The sequence below is a fragment of the Carcharodon carcharias genome, chromosome 6 (genome assembly GCF_017639515.1).
Source record: "Carcharodon carcharias isolate sCarCar2 chromosome 6, sCarCar2.pri, whole genome shotgun sequence".
In the NCBI taxonomy this organism is placed as follows: domain Eukaryota; kingdom Metazoa; phylum Chordata; class Chondrichthyes; order Lamniformes; family Lamnidae; genus Carcharodon; species Carcharodon carcharias.
Window position 1 is genome coordinate 17818570 of NC_054472.1, and position 15746 is coordinate 17834315.

Genomic DNA, 15746 nt, shown 5'->3' on the forward strand with positions numbered 1-15746 from the left:
CAAAGTAGCAAATGCAATCCTTCCTAGTCAGTTTGCTTGACAATGATAATTGTAGAAGTAGGGCGGAATTTTCCGCTCCGGAGACTAGTCTTCCAAATGACATTCATGCTGAATTATTAGATTAAAAATAAAACATGTTTCGCACATATATGTGCATATCCACAAATCCGCATCATATACATATGATGGGAAATTGAATTAGTTATTCATTGAAGATATAAATGGAGATAAATTCTTGGTTGAACAGGGTTATATTGGCCAGAATTTTCGGCTCGGTGAGCAGGGGCGGCGCCTGCTCGCCGAAGCATAAAATGATGCGTGGTGATGTTGGTATGCCCGCCCAACGTCACCACGCGTCATTTAGTTTCCGTTCGACAGGCGCGCAGCCTAGTCAGCTGTGCGCCTGCTGAACTATCAACGGCCTATTAAGGCCATTTAAATATCAATTAAAGTAATAACCTGAGCCACCCGTCCAAGCTTCAGGTTGGCGGGCAGGCGAAGAGCCCAGGCAGCCTTTGCATTTTTCATGGAATCTCATTCATGGGCGGGATGAGGTTTCATGAAGGGTTTAGAAATTAAATACATTTTTTCAATAATGTTCATTGACATGTCCCAGCTCATGTCTCAAAATTTTTTCTTCTCTTTATTTAAATTTTTAAACTTAAACTAACCTCCCTGAAGCACAGAAGTGCCTCAGGGAGATTTCTGCACTCTTTTGAACGCATGTGCGAAAGAGCACAGGCCCCGACTCAGGGAATCCACCCCGCCGTCTTGTACAGGGAGCGCTCAGCGCTCCCAGGCGCAAGTCACGCTGGTGGGCCTTAATTAGCCCGCCCACGTAAAATGGCAGCTTGGACCCAATTAGGGGTGCTGATTGGGTCCACACCTGCCCCCGCCCACCCCAGCATAATCCTCCTGACGGGGGAAAATTCTCTCCATTATCTCAGTCTTGTCATGGAATAATTTAGATTTCTCTTTTTCTTGTAAATTAGGAGTCTTGGATCAGTATATCACAGTATCTTTACAGTGCAGAAGGACGCCATTCAGCCCATCGAGTCTGCACTGGCTCTCTGAAAGAGAATTCCACCTGGTCCCGCTCCCCTGCTTTATCCCCGTAACCTTGCACACACTTGCTTTTCAGGTAGCAATCCAATTCCCTTCTGAAAACCTTGAGCAAACCTGCCTCCACCACCCTTTCAGGGAATTTGTTCCAGACTCCAACCACCCTCTGGGTGAAAATACTTTTCCTCACATTTACTCCTTTTGCCAATTATTTTGAATCTGTGCCTCTTGTTCTTGGTGCTGTCTTGAGTGGGAACAGTTTATCACTATTTACCCTGTCCATACCCCTCAGGATCTTGAATACCTCTATCAAGTCTCCTCTTAGCCTTTTCTCCAAGGAAAACAGTCCCAGTCTCTCCTCTTGGCTACAGCTCTTCATCCCGGCAAACACTGACTGTTTGACCCATTAAACTACCAAGGAGAAAAGAGCAAGGATATTTTTAGAATCAGTGCCAGTGGAGAAGCTCCTTCGTGACAATGCTGATATTGCTGTAAAGCTAACAAGAAATGCAAAACTCCACCCAGACTCCAAACACTGAATTATTTTCAAAACAAAAACAGAATTACCTGGAAAAACTCAGCAGGTCTGGCAGCATCGGCGGAGAAGAAAAGAGTTGATGTTTCGAGTCCTCATGACCCTGTCTGTCGAAGGGTCATGAGGACTCGAAACGTCAACTCTTTTCTTCTCCGCCGATGCTGCCAGACCTGCTGAGTTTTTCCAGGTAATTCTGTTTTTGTTTTGGATTTCCAGCATTCACAGTTTTTTTGTTTTTATCTCTGAATTATTTTGGATTGGACCTGCTGTTGTTAATCAAGGGAATCACAAATGGCAACTCACAGTACTGAGTAAAAAACGAAGCTTTTAGCATGGAGGCAATGGTGTAGTGGTATTGTTGCTAGACAAATAGTCCAGACACCCAGGATAATGCTCTGGGGGCCCAGGTTTGAATCCTGTCACAGCACATCGAGAAATTTGAATTCCATAAAAGAATCTGGAATTAAAAGTCTATTAATGTTGATTGTTGTAAAAATCCATCTGGTTCACTGATTCCCTTTAGGAAAGGAAACCTGTTGTCCTTACTGGGTCTGGCCTACATGTGACTCCAGACCCACAGCAATGTGGTTGGCTCTTAAATGCCCCCTGAAATGGTCTAGCAAGTCACTCAGTTGTAACAAAGTCACAAAAAAGGAATTGAACCTGACAGACCACTTGGCAACGACAATGGCAATCGCAGCCCAGTCGACCCTGCAAAGTCCTCCTGGGGGGCAAGTGTCAAAATTGGGGGAGCTGTCTCACTGACTAGTCAAGCAACAGCCTGACATAGTCATCCTCACGGAATTATACCTTACAGATAATGTCCCAAATTCCACGATCACCATCCCTGGATATGTCCTGTCCCACTGGCAGGACAGGCCCAGCAGAGGTGGTATACAGTCAGGAGGGAGTTGCACTGGGAGTCCTCAACATCGACTCTGGTCCCCATGAAATCTCGTGGCATCAGGTCAAACATGGTCAAGGAAACGTCCTGTTGATTACCATGTACTGCCTTCCCTCAGCTGATGAATCATTTCTCCTCCATGTTGAATACTACTTGGAGGAAGCACTGAGGGTGGCAAGGGTGCAGAATGTCAATCATCAGGGGTGGCTCGGCACCACTACTGACTGAGCTGGCCGAGTCCTAAGTGACGTAATTGCTAGACTAGGTCTGCAGCAGGTGGTGAGGGAACCAACAAGAGGGGAAAAACAAACTTGACCTCGTCCTCACCAACCTGCCTGCCACAGATGCATGTGTACATGACAGTGTTGGTAGGAGTGACCATCGCACAATCATTGTGGAGACAAAGTTCCGCCTTCACGTTGAGGATACCCTCCATCACATTGTGTGGCACTACCACCGTGCTAAATGGGATAGATTTAGAACAGATATAGCAACTCAAGACTGGACATTCATGAGGCACTGTGGGCCATCAGCAGCAGCAGATTTGTACTCAAACACAATCTGTATCCTCATGGCCCAGTATATTCCCCACTCTACCATTACTACCAAGCCAGGGGATCAACCCCAGTTCAATGAAGAGTGCAGGAGGACATGCCAGGCGCAGCACCAGGCATACCTAAAAATGAGGTGACAACCTGGTGAAGCTACAACACAGGACTATTTGCGTGCCAAACAGCATAAGCAGCAAGTGATTGACAGAGCTAAGCGAACCCACAACCAACGGATCAGATCTAAGCTCTGCAGTCCTGCCACATCCAGTCATGAATGACGGTGGACAATTAAACAACTCACTGGAGGAGGAGGTTCCACAAATATCTCCATTCTGAATAATGGAGGAGCCCAGCACAGCAGTGCAAAAGATGAGGCAACAATCTTCAGCCAGAAGTGCTGAGTGGATGATACTTCTTGGCCTCCACCAGAGATCCCCAGTCTTTAGATGCCAGTCTTTAGCCAATTTGATTCAACCCACATGATATCAATAAACAGCTGAAGGCACTGGATATTGCAAAGGCTATGGGCCCTGACAATATTCCAGCAATAGTACTGAATAAATGTGCTCCAGAAATTGTCATGCCCTTGCCAACCTATGCCAGTACAGCTACAACACTGGAATCTACCCAGCTATGTGGAAAATTGCCCAGGTATGTCCTGTACAGGAAAAGCAGGACAAATCCAACCTGGCCAATTACTGCCCCATCAGTCTACTCTCCATCATCAGTAAAGTAATGGAAGGGATCATCAACTGTGCTATCAAGCAGCACTTGCTTAGCAATAACCTGTGCACTGATGCCTGGTTTGGATTCTGCCAGGGCCACTCAGCTCCTGACCTCATTACAGCCTTGGTTCAAACATGGACAAAAGAGCTGAACTCAGAGATGAGGTGAGAGTGACCGCCGTTGACATCAAGGCAGCATTTGACCGGGTGTGGCATCAAGGAGCCCTAGCAAAATTGGAATCAATGGTAATTAGGGGGAAAACTCTCCACTGGTTGGAGTCATACCTAGCACAAAGGAAGATGATTGTGGTTGTTGGAGGTCAGTTGTCTCCGCTCCAGAACATCACTGCAGGAGTTCCTCAAGGTAGTGTCCTTGGCCCAACCATCTTCAGCTGCTCCATCAATGGCCTTCCTTCCGTCAGAAATGGGGATGTTCGCTGATCCTTGCACAATGTTCAGCACCATTTGTGACTCCTCAGATACTGAAGCAATCCATGTCCAAATGCAGCAAGACCTGGACAATATCCAGGCTTGAGCTGACAAGTGGCAAGTAACATTCACGCCACACAAGTGTCAGGCAATACAAAAACAGAATTACCTGGAAAAACTCAGCAGGTCTGGCAGCATCGGCGGAGAAGAAAAGAGTTGACGTTTCGAGTCCTCATGACCCTTCGACAGAACTTGAGTTCGAGTCCAGGAAAGAGCTGAAATATAAGCTGGTTTAAGGTGTGTGTGTGGGGGGCGGAGAGATAGAGAGACAGAGAGGTGGAGGGGGTTGGTGTAGTTGTAGCGACAAACAAGCAGTGATAGAAGCAGATCATCAAAAGATGTCAACAACAATAGTACAATAGAACACATAGGTGTTAAAGTTAAAGTTGGTGATATTATCTAAACGAATGTGCTAATTAAGAATGGATGGTAGGGCACTCAAGGTATAGCTCTAGTGGGTTTTTTTTTTTATATAATGGAAATAGGTGGGAAAAGGAAAATCTTTATAATTTATTGGGAAAAAAAAAGGGGGGAAACAGAAAGGGGGTGGGGATGGGGGAGGGGACTCACGACCTAAAGTTGTTGAATTCAATATTCAGTCCGGAAGGCTGTAAAGTCCCTAGTCGGAAGATGAGGTGTTGTTCCTCCAGTTTGCGTCAACGCAAACTGGAGGAACAACACCTCATCTTCCGACTAGGGACTTTACAGCCTTCCGGACTGAATATTGAATTCAACAACTTTAGGTCGTGAGTCCCCTCCCCCATCCCCACCCCCTTTCTGTTTCCCCCCTTTTTTTTTCCCAATAAATTATAAAGATTTTCCTTTTCCCACCTATTTCCATTATATAAAAAAAACCCACTAGAGCTATACCTTGAGTGCCCTACCATCCATTCTTAATTAGCACATTCGTTTAGATAATATCACCAACTTTAACTTTAACACCTATGTGTTCTATTGTACTATTGTTGTTGACATCTTTTGATGATCTGCTTCTATCACTGCTTGTTTGTTGCTACAACCACACCAACCCCCTCCACCTCTCTGTCTCTCTATCTCTCCGCCCCCCACACACACACCTTAAACCAGCTTATATTTCAGCTCTTTCCTGGACTCGAACTCAAGTTCTGTCGAAGGGTCATGAGGACTCGAAACGTCAACTCTTTTCTTCTCCGCCGATGCTGCCAGACCTGCTGAGTTTTTCCAGGTAATTCTGTTTTTGTTTTGGATTTCCAGCATCCGCAGTTTTTTTGTTTTTTTCCAAGTGTCAGGCAATGACCATCTCCAACAAGAGAGAATCCAATCATTGCCCCTTGATGTTCAATGGCATTACCATCACTGAATCCCTCGCTATCAACATCCTGGGGGTTACCATTGACCAGAAACTGAACTGGACTAGCCATACAAATACTGTGGCTACAAGAGCAGGTCAGAGACTAGGAATTGTGTGACAAATAGCTCACTTCTTGACTCCCTAAAGCCTGTCCACCATCTACACTTGCCTGGATGAGTGCAGTTCTCACAACACTGAAGAAGCTGGACACCATCCAGGACAAAGCAGTCCGCTTGATTGGCACCACATCCACAAACATTCACTCCCTCCATCACCAATGCAGGAGCAGCAGTGTGTACCATCTATAAGATACATTGCAGGAATTCACCTAGGCTCCTTAGACAGTGCCTTCCAAACCCATGACCACTGCCACCTAGAAGGACAGGGGCAGCAGATAGATGGGAACACCACCATCTGGTGATTCCCCTCCAAGTCAGTCACTATACTGACTTGGAAATATATTGCCATTCCTTCACTGTCGCTGGGTCAAAGTCCTGGAACTCCCTTCCTAACTGCACTCTGGGTGTACCTACACCACGGACTGCAGCAGTTCAAGAAGGCAGCTCAACAACACCTTCTCAAGGGCAACTAGGGATGGGCAATAAATGCTGACCTAGCCAGTGATGCTCATATCCCTTGAATGAATAAAAAAAAAGCTACTAATATCTGGGGGCATAGAGAGCTGATAATGTAATGGCATTGAGCAGTCGTTGCCTGAAGTATCAGGGCAGAGCCCTGTGGTTTGCAACACTCTCAAGCACACCTCAATTGGGCTGGCAAATGCAAAGAAAGGCTGTTTAAAACCATTTGAAAAAGTCATTAAGGCCCCAAACAAAATTTAGGGGCAATTTTGGAATAGCCTGCTGGATGGGAAGTGGATGGGTTTAGTTTGCTGCCTGTTTTACACCCAACTTGATTTTACTGTGTTGGCTTCATGGTAACTTAGATTAAAGTTAGCCCCTAAATTTGGAGCCTCTTATTTCTGGAGTGAGACCTGAGCTCAAAATCTTCTGACTCAGCAGCTAGGGTTCTAACACTGATCCGCAGCTGACACTCAGAATTAGAAGAAATCTTATATTGACTGTTTGCAGTTGGAGGATGGTCCAATGTCATTATTTGATTTTTTATTTGAACGCCTGAACATCACTCCCATGAAAAGCCTTGCTAGTACCGTGGGATGAAAAGGAGAATCACACCGGACACAAGATCTGTCAGGAACTTCCCCTGGAGTTCCAGTGGGACAGTCTTGCCTGTACTCACAATCCAATGACAACAGTGAACTCATGCGGGAGGTACGGCTAGCATTCATGTTACCTGTTGCTTATGCTTGATAACCGAAGTACCAAAACCACAGAGCACTACTTTGTGTTTGGTTTTACTCAAGCACGCTCTATATGCTTACTTTTGCAAGTATCGCAGGAAAGGAGGCAGCAGTAAGAAAGTAGTCTGTTGCAGTAACATTTTAACACTTCAGTTGCTATGGAAAAAAGGAGGTATAACAGATTGGTTCTATAAGATTTTCCAACACATTACATAAAACGATTTGACAAACCAAAGTAAAGGAACAAATTACCTCACTATCATTTCCTCTCTTGGATGTTATGATAAAATACTGAAGGAAGTCTGTAGTGGGGGAAGTACTGGTACTTTGGTTCTGACTGCTTGTTGCTGGAGGTTGATTCAATGGCACGACTTGTTGCCCTGCATCTATAATCCTTTTCAAGCCAATATATGTGGCAGAATCTGTGGTCTCTGTTAACAGAATGATGAGGTTAGCAGTTTATAATTTCTCAGATTACCATGATCATTTGCACCTACCTGATTTGGGTGAAGCTAGACTACAAAACAATATCTGAAAAAGCGAACTTTTAAGGGCCTTTTAAGTGACATGGAAAAAATATATTTCATATTCGAAAAAAAGAGGAACATAATTTAAGAAACAGGGAATGAAAAGTAAACATGAATGGGAGTATTCCAAAGTCAGTTGAAAAATATCAAGAAGATTGTACCCAGAGGTAGCAGCAAGAGATAACCAGGTATATTTAAGCTATGTGAGTACTGGATCCATATCAATGATCAAATAAGTCTTACAAATGACAAGGTGGAAATATCATAGAAGATCCAAAAATGCCAGGATAGAAAAATGGATTCTTCGCAAAGATTGGGGAAAGGTTTCACACCCAGGCACTTTTAAGGTAGGACTTTACATGGAGACGTTAGTAAAGGACAGAGTTAAACTTTAAATGACCACATTTAAAACATTGCTTTTCGGCTAGCAAATGCCGATTATAGCATTAAAGTCAATTTCAATAATTTCAAGGTTGTCGCTTGTAGTAGCTTAAAAGTTTGGACAGTTAACAACTGTTCTTGCTCACTAGTTAGCATTGCCCCAAGGTTACTGAATGAAAGAACAAACATAAGCGAGTGAATAAGTAAATAAAACCCTGTTAATGTTCAATTAATTTGTGTGTACTCAAGGCCTCAAAATCCTCTAAATGCTGTGGGATTATAGTTGTGCTGCAGAGCAACGTGGAAATAACTGGGAAAAATGTCATTACACAGATGGAACATTCTTTTTCTGTCATAATCAGGCTGTCACTTTATACCAGCCTTTGCATTAATGGGCAAACATGTTCACACAAATATACCTGTTATAAGCTGTGGGGACTCTATTACCAGTAACTTCAGGGAAGGAAATGTGTCCATTCGACTTGGAGCATAAAGGGAGCAATTTTACCATTCACGTCACTGACCGGGAGCCTCATCCGCCCACAGCACTCATTGGGAATTCTCACCACTCATTGTATCCTGACCAAAGATCCCATTTCCAATTTGCCTGGCTGGCACAGATTCATAAAATGACCAAATTATCTCCACTTAGAATTTCCCCCCCCCCAAAAAAAGAGATGAGACTTTAGCTAATTTTTGAGAGGCTGCACAATCACAGGAACAGCACTCAGTCCAGCATGAAGGCAAATGTTATTCTGATATTAGATAAACGAGCTGTGGATCAGTGAGCATAAAACCCCTACCAAATAAGAACACAAGAAATAGGAGCAAGGGTAGGCGATTCAGCCTTTTGAGCCCACTCTGCCATTCAATGAGAAAACGGCAGATCTTCTACTTCAACACCATTTTCCTGCACTATCCCCGTATCTCTTGATGTTTTTTAATATTTGGAAATCCATCGATCTCAGTCTTGACCATAGAGTTGCAACCAGCCAGTTGCTGCTGCGTGCTCATTTTTATTCAAGCAGGCTTTTGTTACTGTTCATTTAAAACTGGCAACTTAAATCTGGTTTTCTACATTTTCAGTGGCTATCTTAGCTGATTTATTCTCATCTGCTATTGTGGAGTTTACAATAAAATATCAAAATCCAGGCCAAACTTTTCCGGGGCCTCAAATTGAATTTCAGCACCACAGTTAAAGAGGAGCTGGAGATCCAGGCTGCAAAAATACAAGTGTAGGAGGAGGAAGAGCCCAAATAAATATTCCACACTCTGGGAAGCAAATGAAAAGCTCAAAAAAGCAACAGCCTGCAACAATATTACAATCCACAGGCACTTCCTGTCTGGGCCCCTTCCTGGATGTTTTCCAGCAGGGCTTGACCCCCGTGACCTTCTGAGCCAGTTACAATCCAGAAGTGATTTTTAAAAAAAGAATGAAAGGAGCGATGCAGGAAAGAGAGGGGTGAAGCCGGAGAATGACAGGATTGGCTTAGTGGAGAGAGAACATGAGAAAATAATAACTAGGAGCAGGAGTAGACCATACGACCCCTCGAGTCTGCTCTGCCATCCACGGCTCATCTTCTGCTTCAACTCCGTTTTCCCATTCGTTTCCAAAATCTCTCAATTCTGAGACACCAAAAATCAACCTATCTCAGCCTTAAACATATTCAGCGATGGAGCATACACAATTTGCTGGGTTAGAGAATTCCAAAGATTCACAAACCACTGCATGAAAGAAATTTCTCCTCATTTCAGTCCTAAATGATGATGCCTTATCCTGAGACTGTGCCCCTCCCCCTCCCCCGTTCTTAATTTCCCAACAGAGGAAACAATCTCTCTGTGTCTACCGTGACATAACCCTGCAGAATCGTATATGTTTCAATGGGATCACCTCTAATTTTTCTGAAATTCATAGAGTATAGGTCCAATTAACTCAGCACTTATCATAAGATTAGCCCCCTCATCCCAGGAACCAGTCTAGCGAACCTTTGCCTTCCTAATCCCTTGTTGTACTTTCAAGCTATTTTTTGGTGTTCCATGTACAAGTACACCTTAATCTCTCTGAATATCAATATTTATTTGTATCACACCTTTTAAAGATTTTTTTTCTATTTTTACTGCCAAAGTGAATAACCTCACTTCCTCACGTTATACTCCACCTGTACCTTGTAGCTCAATCTCTTAACCTGTCTACATCTTTGTAACCTGTGTCCTCCTCACAGTTTACATTCCCACCTATCATCAGAAAACCTGGATAAATTACTCTCAGCATCTTCATCCAAGACATTAATATAAATTGTAAATAGCTGAGGCCCCAGCACTGATCCTTGTGGCCCCCCACTTGTTATAGCCTGGCAACTTGAAAATGTCCACTTGTCCCTACTCTCTGCTGTCTATTCATGAACGGATTTCCCAGCCATGTTAATATATTACCCCCAAAACCAAGAGGCCTTGTCTTACACATCAATTTTTGCATGGCACCTTAGCGAATACCTTTTGGAAATCCAAGTGTACTGCATTTACTAGCTCTTCTTTATCTACTCTACTGGCTATATCCTCGAAAAGCTCTAATGAATTTGTCAAGTGACAAGCGAGGAGAGACAGGTGTGGAAAGTTTAAGAGACAATCCCATTGTTTCAACTCATTGTTTTAATTTCCATTTTCTTATACTAAACAGCACCTTAGTGAATATACACTGTCCGATCCCAGTTGCTTCAACACCCTTGCTATTGTATAGTGTCTAAAATTGCAGCCTGTGCTTCCAGTTGCAGTCCTAAGATCGCATAGAGATTCACCATTACACCTTAAACTTTATATGTTGTACCACTTGCCATCTAATTCAATATTGCATTGGCCTTCCTAAAGCCATACCGACTCAAGGTGTTGTTTTTCAAGCTGCAAGTGGCATATAACATGAGGAAGCATAAGGTTATTCACTTTGGCAGTAAAAATAGAAAGCCAAAATATTCTTTAAAAGGTATAAAACATATAAATGTTGATGTTCAAGTCTTGTGAGCCTTAGCCCACCCAATTTCTCTACTCCGCCATGCTTTCTGCCATTCAAAATTTACTTTAACTCAAACGTACTACTTCAAATTAGCTGATATTGAATTCTCTCAGCTACCTTCAGCTCATTCTTGTCAACTTCCTTTGGCCCTTAGAATTATTGACTGTATCTCATATTTCAGTGTTGTCTGCAAATTTGGACTCCACTCTCTGTAGTCTTTTCGCTAATCATTGATATACAGAGTGAACAAAAACAGCTCAGAACATCACCCTGTGGGACGCTGCTGCCCACTTCCAACCATTCAGAAAATGCTTTTAACTTACAATCTCTTTCCTTCATTCTACGATAATCCAATTTGTTGCCTGTGCCTCTCATTTCATACCCCTTAATCTACTCCAGTATCCCCTATGAGGCACCTTATCAGGAGAACATAAAATATAGGAGCAGGCGTAGGCAATACAACACCTGAACCTGTATAAACCTTACTTCCCTGGCCTGTCCCCATATCTCTTGATTCCCTTACGGCCAAAAAAAATCTATTGATCTTAGTCTTAAGTACGATGGATGGGATTTTCTGGTCCCACCTGCTGCAGGATGAGAAATTCCCACCTGAAGTCAATACACCTTTTGCTGATCCATAAAATTATCAGTCCTACCCACTACAATTCCCGCAGCAGGTGGGACTGGAAAATTTAGGCTACCAACTTAGCATCTACAGCCCTCAAGGGCGGAGAATTCCAAAGGTTCATAACTCTTGAGTGAAAAAATTATTCATCTTAGTCCTAAATGGATTATCCGTTATCCTGAGGCTATGGCCCCAGAGTTCAAGACTGTCCAGCTAAGAGAAACAGCTTCTCAACATTTAGCCTGTCAAACCCTCGAAGAATTTTATACATTCCACCTGCCATCCTTTCAAACACCAGAGAAGGTAGTCATGGCATGTTACAGCTCACTCAGGAAGTCAGGGATGCTGTGGCAACATGCACATTTACATGCATGTTGTATTCTGGACCTACGAATAGTGATTGGAAAGGCTCCAACATTCTTGCCATCATATGGCTGACCAGGAATTTCTACTGCTCTTACCACCTGCCAGTGGGATGTGTTGGAAGGATTTGCAGGTTGATACTCAATCTATTCGGTCCTGTTATGAAGGCACTAGATAATGCAGGCACATTCAGTTCAATCCAATCTCTCCTCCTAGGACAGCCCTGTCATCCCAGGAATCAATCTAGTGAATCAGTCTTGAAAGGATATAGTGGACAATTGATTTAGCCATTCACCGCCAGAACTGCTTTTGTCTGCTAAAACTGTTCACTATTCCAGAATCATCCTGGAATGCAAGGATACGTCCTAGTTTATTTTCCCTACTGCAAACCATCTTCTTAAACCCTTCTCACTAACTCAATAAGTGCAAGGACCTCATGGACTTCAGTGTCATTAAGATCCAGATCATCCAATCAGCTGCCTCTGCTGCTTCCTTCCCTCCCACTAGCCCACTGGGCCAAACTTCCACTAAAGCTTCCCCCTTATCACGCATTTGTCTGTTTAGTTTCTTTCTTATCTCCTCTCATGCCCAGTCTGAACTCAACTTGTCCATAGAGCATCTCCTGCTCCCTTGGTCCTATTCCCACTAATGCTGCCCACCCAATTTCCACTGGTAATCCCCAAATTTTCTGATATCGTTAATGGTTCCCTCTTTTCTGGTACTATCCATCTCTCCTCTAAGTCTGCTATTATCAACTTTCTCCTCAAAAAAAAACTCACTCCATAGTCCTTGCAAACTACCATCTCATCTCCAACCTCCCTTCCCTCTCCAAAGTCCTTGAACATGTTATCACCTCCCAAGTCCCTGTCCAATTTTCCTGAACTCCAGGTTTGATCCCTCTAATCAGGTTTCCACCCCTGCCACAGTAACGAGATAGCTTTTATTAAAGACATCCAGTTTGACTGTGGCAAAGGTAAACTATCCCTCCTCGACCTGTCTGCAGCTTTTTACACCCCTGACCACACCATGCTCCTCCAACATCTCTTCACTTATTATCCAGCTGGGTGGGACTGCATTCATCTGGTTCCATTCTTATCTATCTAAGCCTCTCCAATTCTCTCTTTCATCCTTTAAGCTGTTCCTTAAAGCCTATCTCTTTGACCAAGCTGTTGACCATCTGCTCTAACATCGCATTAGATCGATGTCAAATTTGGTTTGATAAAGCTCCTGTGAAGCGCCTTGGGACAGTTTATTATGTTATAGGTGCTATATAAATTTACATTGCTGTTGTTGAACTTTTGTTGCGCCCCTCCTAAGGCAAGAATATCCTTCCTCAGGCAAGGAGACTAAAACTGTACACAATGCTCCAAGTTTGGTTTCACCAAAGTCCTGTACAATGGTAGCAAACTTTGTTACTCTTAAATTCCAACCCTCTTGCAATAAAGTTAACATGCAATTTGCCTTTGCAATTGTCTTCTGTATCTGCATGGTAACTTTCTGTGATTCACGTGCAAAGACATCCAAATCCCTCCGAATTACATTCGCTGGTCTCTCACCTTTGAAATTCTTCCCATCAAAGTTGATAATTTCACACTTCCCCACATTATACTCCATCTGTCACCTTTGTGCCAAAGCAAGTAACCTGTCCACTACCCTTTGCAGCCTCTTAGTGTCCTCCTCACAACTAACTTTCGTACCTCGTTATATATCGTAAGCAAACTTGGATATTTTACTCTTGGTCCCCTCATCTAAATCATTGATATAGATTATAAGTAGCTGAGGCCCCAACAGTGAAAATTGTGGTTCTCCACTGGTTATATCCTGCCAACCTATAAACGACCATTTATTCTTCCCTTCTGTTTTCATTGAAGCTACCTTTCTTGAAACCCAAAGATGTAGGCTATCAGGTCCAAGAGATTTGTTGGCTTTCCAGTACTTTCTTTACTAATGTTATTTACTTTAAAGTTCCTCAATCTAATTTGAACTTTGATTCCCTACAATTTCTGTTAGGTTCTTTGTGTCCTCTACTGCGATTAGAGACAAATTTTTGTTCAATGTCTCCGCCATTTCCTCATTCACTACTTTAATTTCATGTGTCTCAGCCTCTAAGGGACCCAAATTTACTTCCACCAATCTCTTCCTTTTTTCACACATTTGTAAATCAAGGGCTTTCTTAAAGTCCACAAACAACACATTCATTACAATTCTCTCACCTACCAAATGTGTCACCTCCTCAAAGAACTCTTTCAGATTTGTTCTTTTCTGAAGGCAGTGCTGGCTGATTTTAATTATTTTCACTTTAGATATTTAGTAATTTCTTCTAAAGCCTCAGAGATTCTAAAATTTCCTCTACCACTATATTAAACCAAAACAGCCTGTAGTTACTTGGGTTAGTTCTGTCTCCCTTTCAACCTCCAGCAAACACTAGGGCAGGAATTCAACTTCAATATGGGTGCAAAATGGACAGTAATGGAGCCATTGCCCAGCTTACACCCCACCCAATTTAACTTTCCATTGAATTCAATAGAAGTAAAAGCGGGGAGGTGAATAAATAGGATGGTTAACCTGCTACATTATTTTACCCCCATCCCCTCTCAATAGGGGATAAAGGAGATGAGGATTTTTCTCAATAATCCTCTCTGCTTTCCTTTCCCTCACTGGGGAAGCTACAACTAGATCCTTCCCTGACACATGCATTGCAATGATGGGGCCAATGTCCCCTCTAAATTTCTTTTATCTGCAGCCTGTTTAATGCATGGTACCTTTATTTATTTATTTTTTACGTGGCTGTGCACATGTGAGGGGTCTGCATTGCACCTTCCTGGTCACTGTGCTGACCATGCATATGTGCAACTTAGAGGGAATATTGGTGGGGGACTTGTTCCTGGCTGATTATTCGTCCTTCTACCATGTTATGGCCACTCCCTGTGGCCTCACTTAATAAACCCTGTCCCAAGAAAAGGGGGTGGTTGGGGCACAAGTCCTACCCTGCCAGACTTTCATTGCAAAGAGGAGAATCCTACCCCTACAATTCCTAAAGCATTTACAATTGCTTCTCCCATTCCCTCAAAGTGAGCCCTGCAAGTTATCTCTTCTACCACCATGCCTTAAATGGCTGATAATGAACTGGTGCCCATTTTACACTCGCATCCAATTTTTGCCACCACAGAAAGACATTGGCAACAAGAGGCTGATAAAAGATTTATATGCATACTTGTTTTCTTGAAATGGGTCACTTGTATTCTGAATGCAAGGTACAATCCAGGAGGACCTTAACCAACAAACTGGTGGATGGACCTCTGCTCCCATACAACTTTGGTAGTTCATAGGCAGCAACACATGCACCAGTCTGCTTTCTCCCCAGCCACCTGTGAGAATTAAATAATTTGATTAGAGCCACAGTAAGTTTAAGGTTACGTACCTAGCTCAGCATCTGTTTTAAATGGTATATGTTTATGTGGAACTCGGCGTTGTCGCACATAGTCCTTCCACTTGTCCTCTGCATTATCCTCACTCCCTGGTAGGGTCACAACTGTGGTCTTTGTTTGGGCTTCCTGTAGGGAAATATTCAAAATGTGTTGAATACTTTTATAATGCAAATCATATGGACTCTTCTGCTAGGACTGATTTAACAAACGATAGCACTCAACAGTCAGATAAAGCTTTGATATAATCAAGAGAAAACATTAGAGTACATTGTACCATTTCTCACAGCACTGTTGCTCTTTTTCACCTGTGTTCTCTCTTCCTGTTCTAAGAACACTGCATCATTCTGAGTTCACTTCTACAGCACCTAATATCGCACTGAAGTAGCCTTTCTTGCTGGGAGGACGCATACACAGTTAATTGGATAGTACATTTTCTCTCTCCTTGCCAGTGTTGGATGAGTGCAGTGCAACAACTTGGGCCCTGCGCAAGGATGGCAC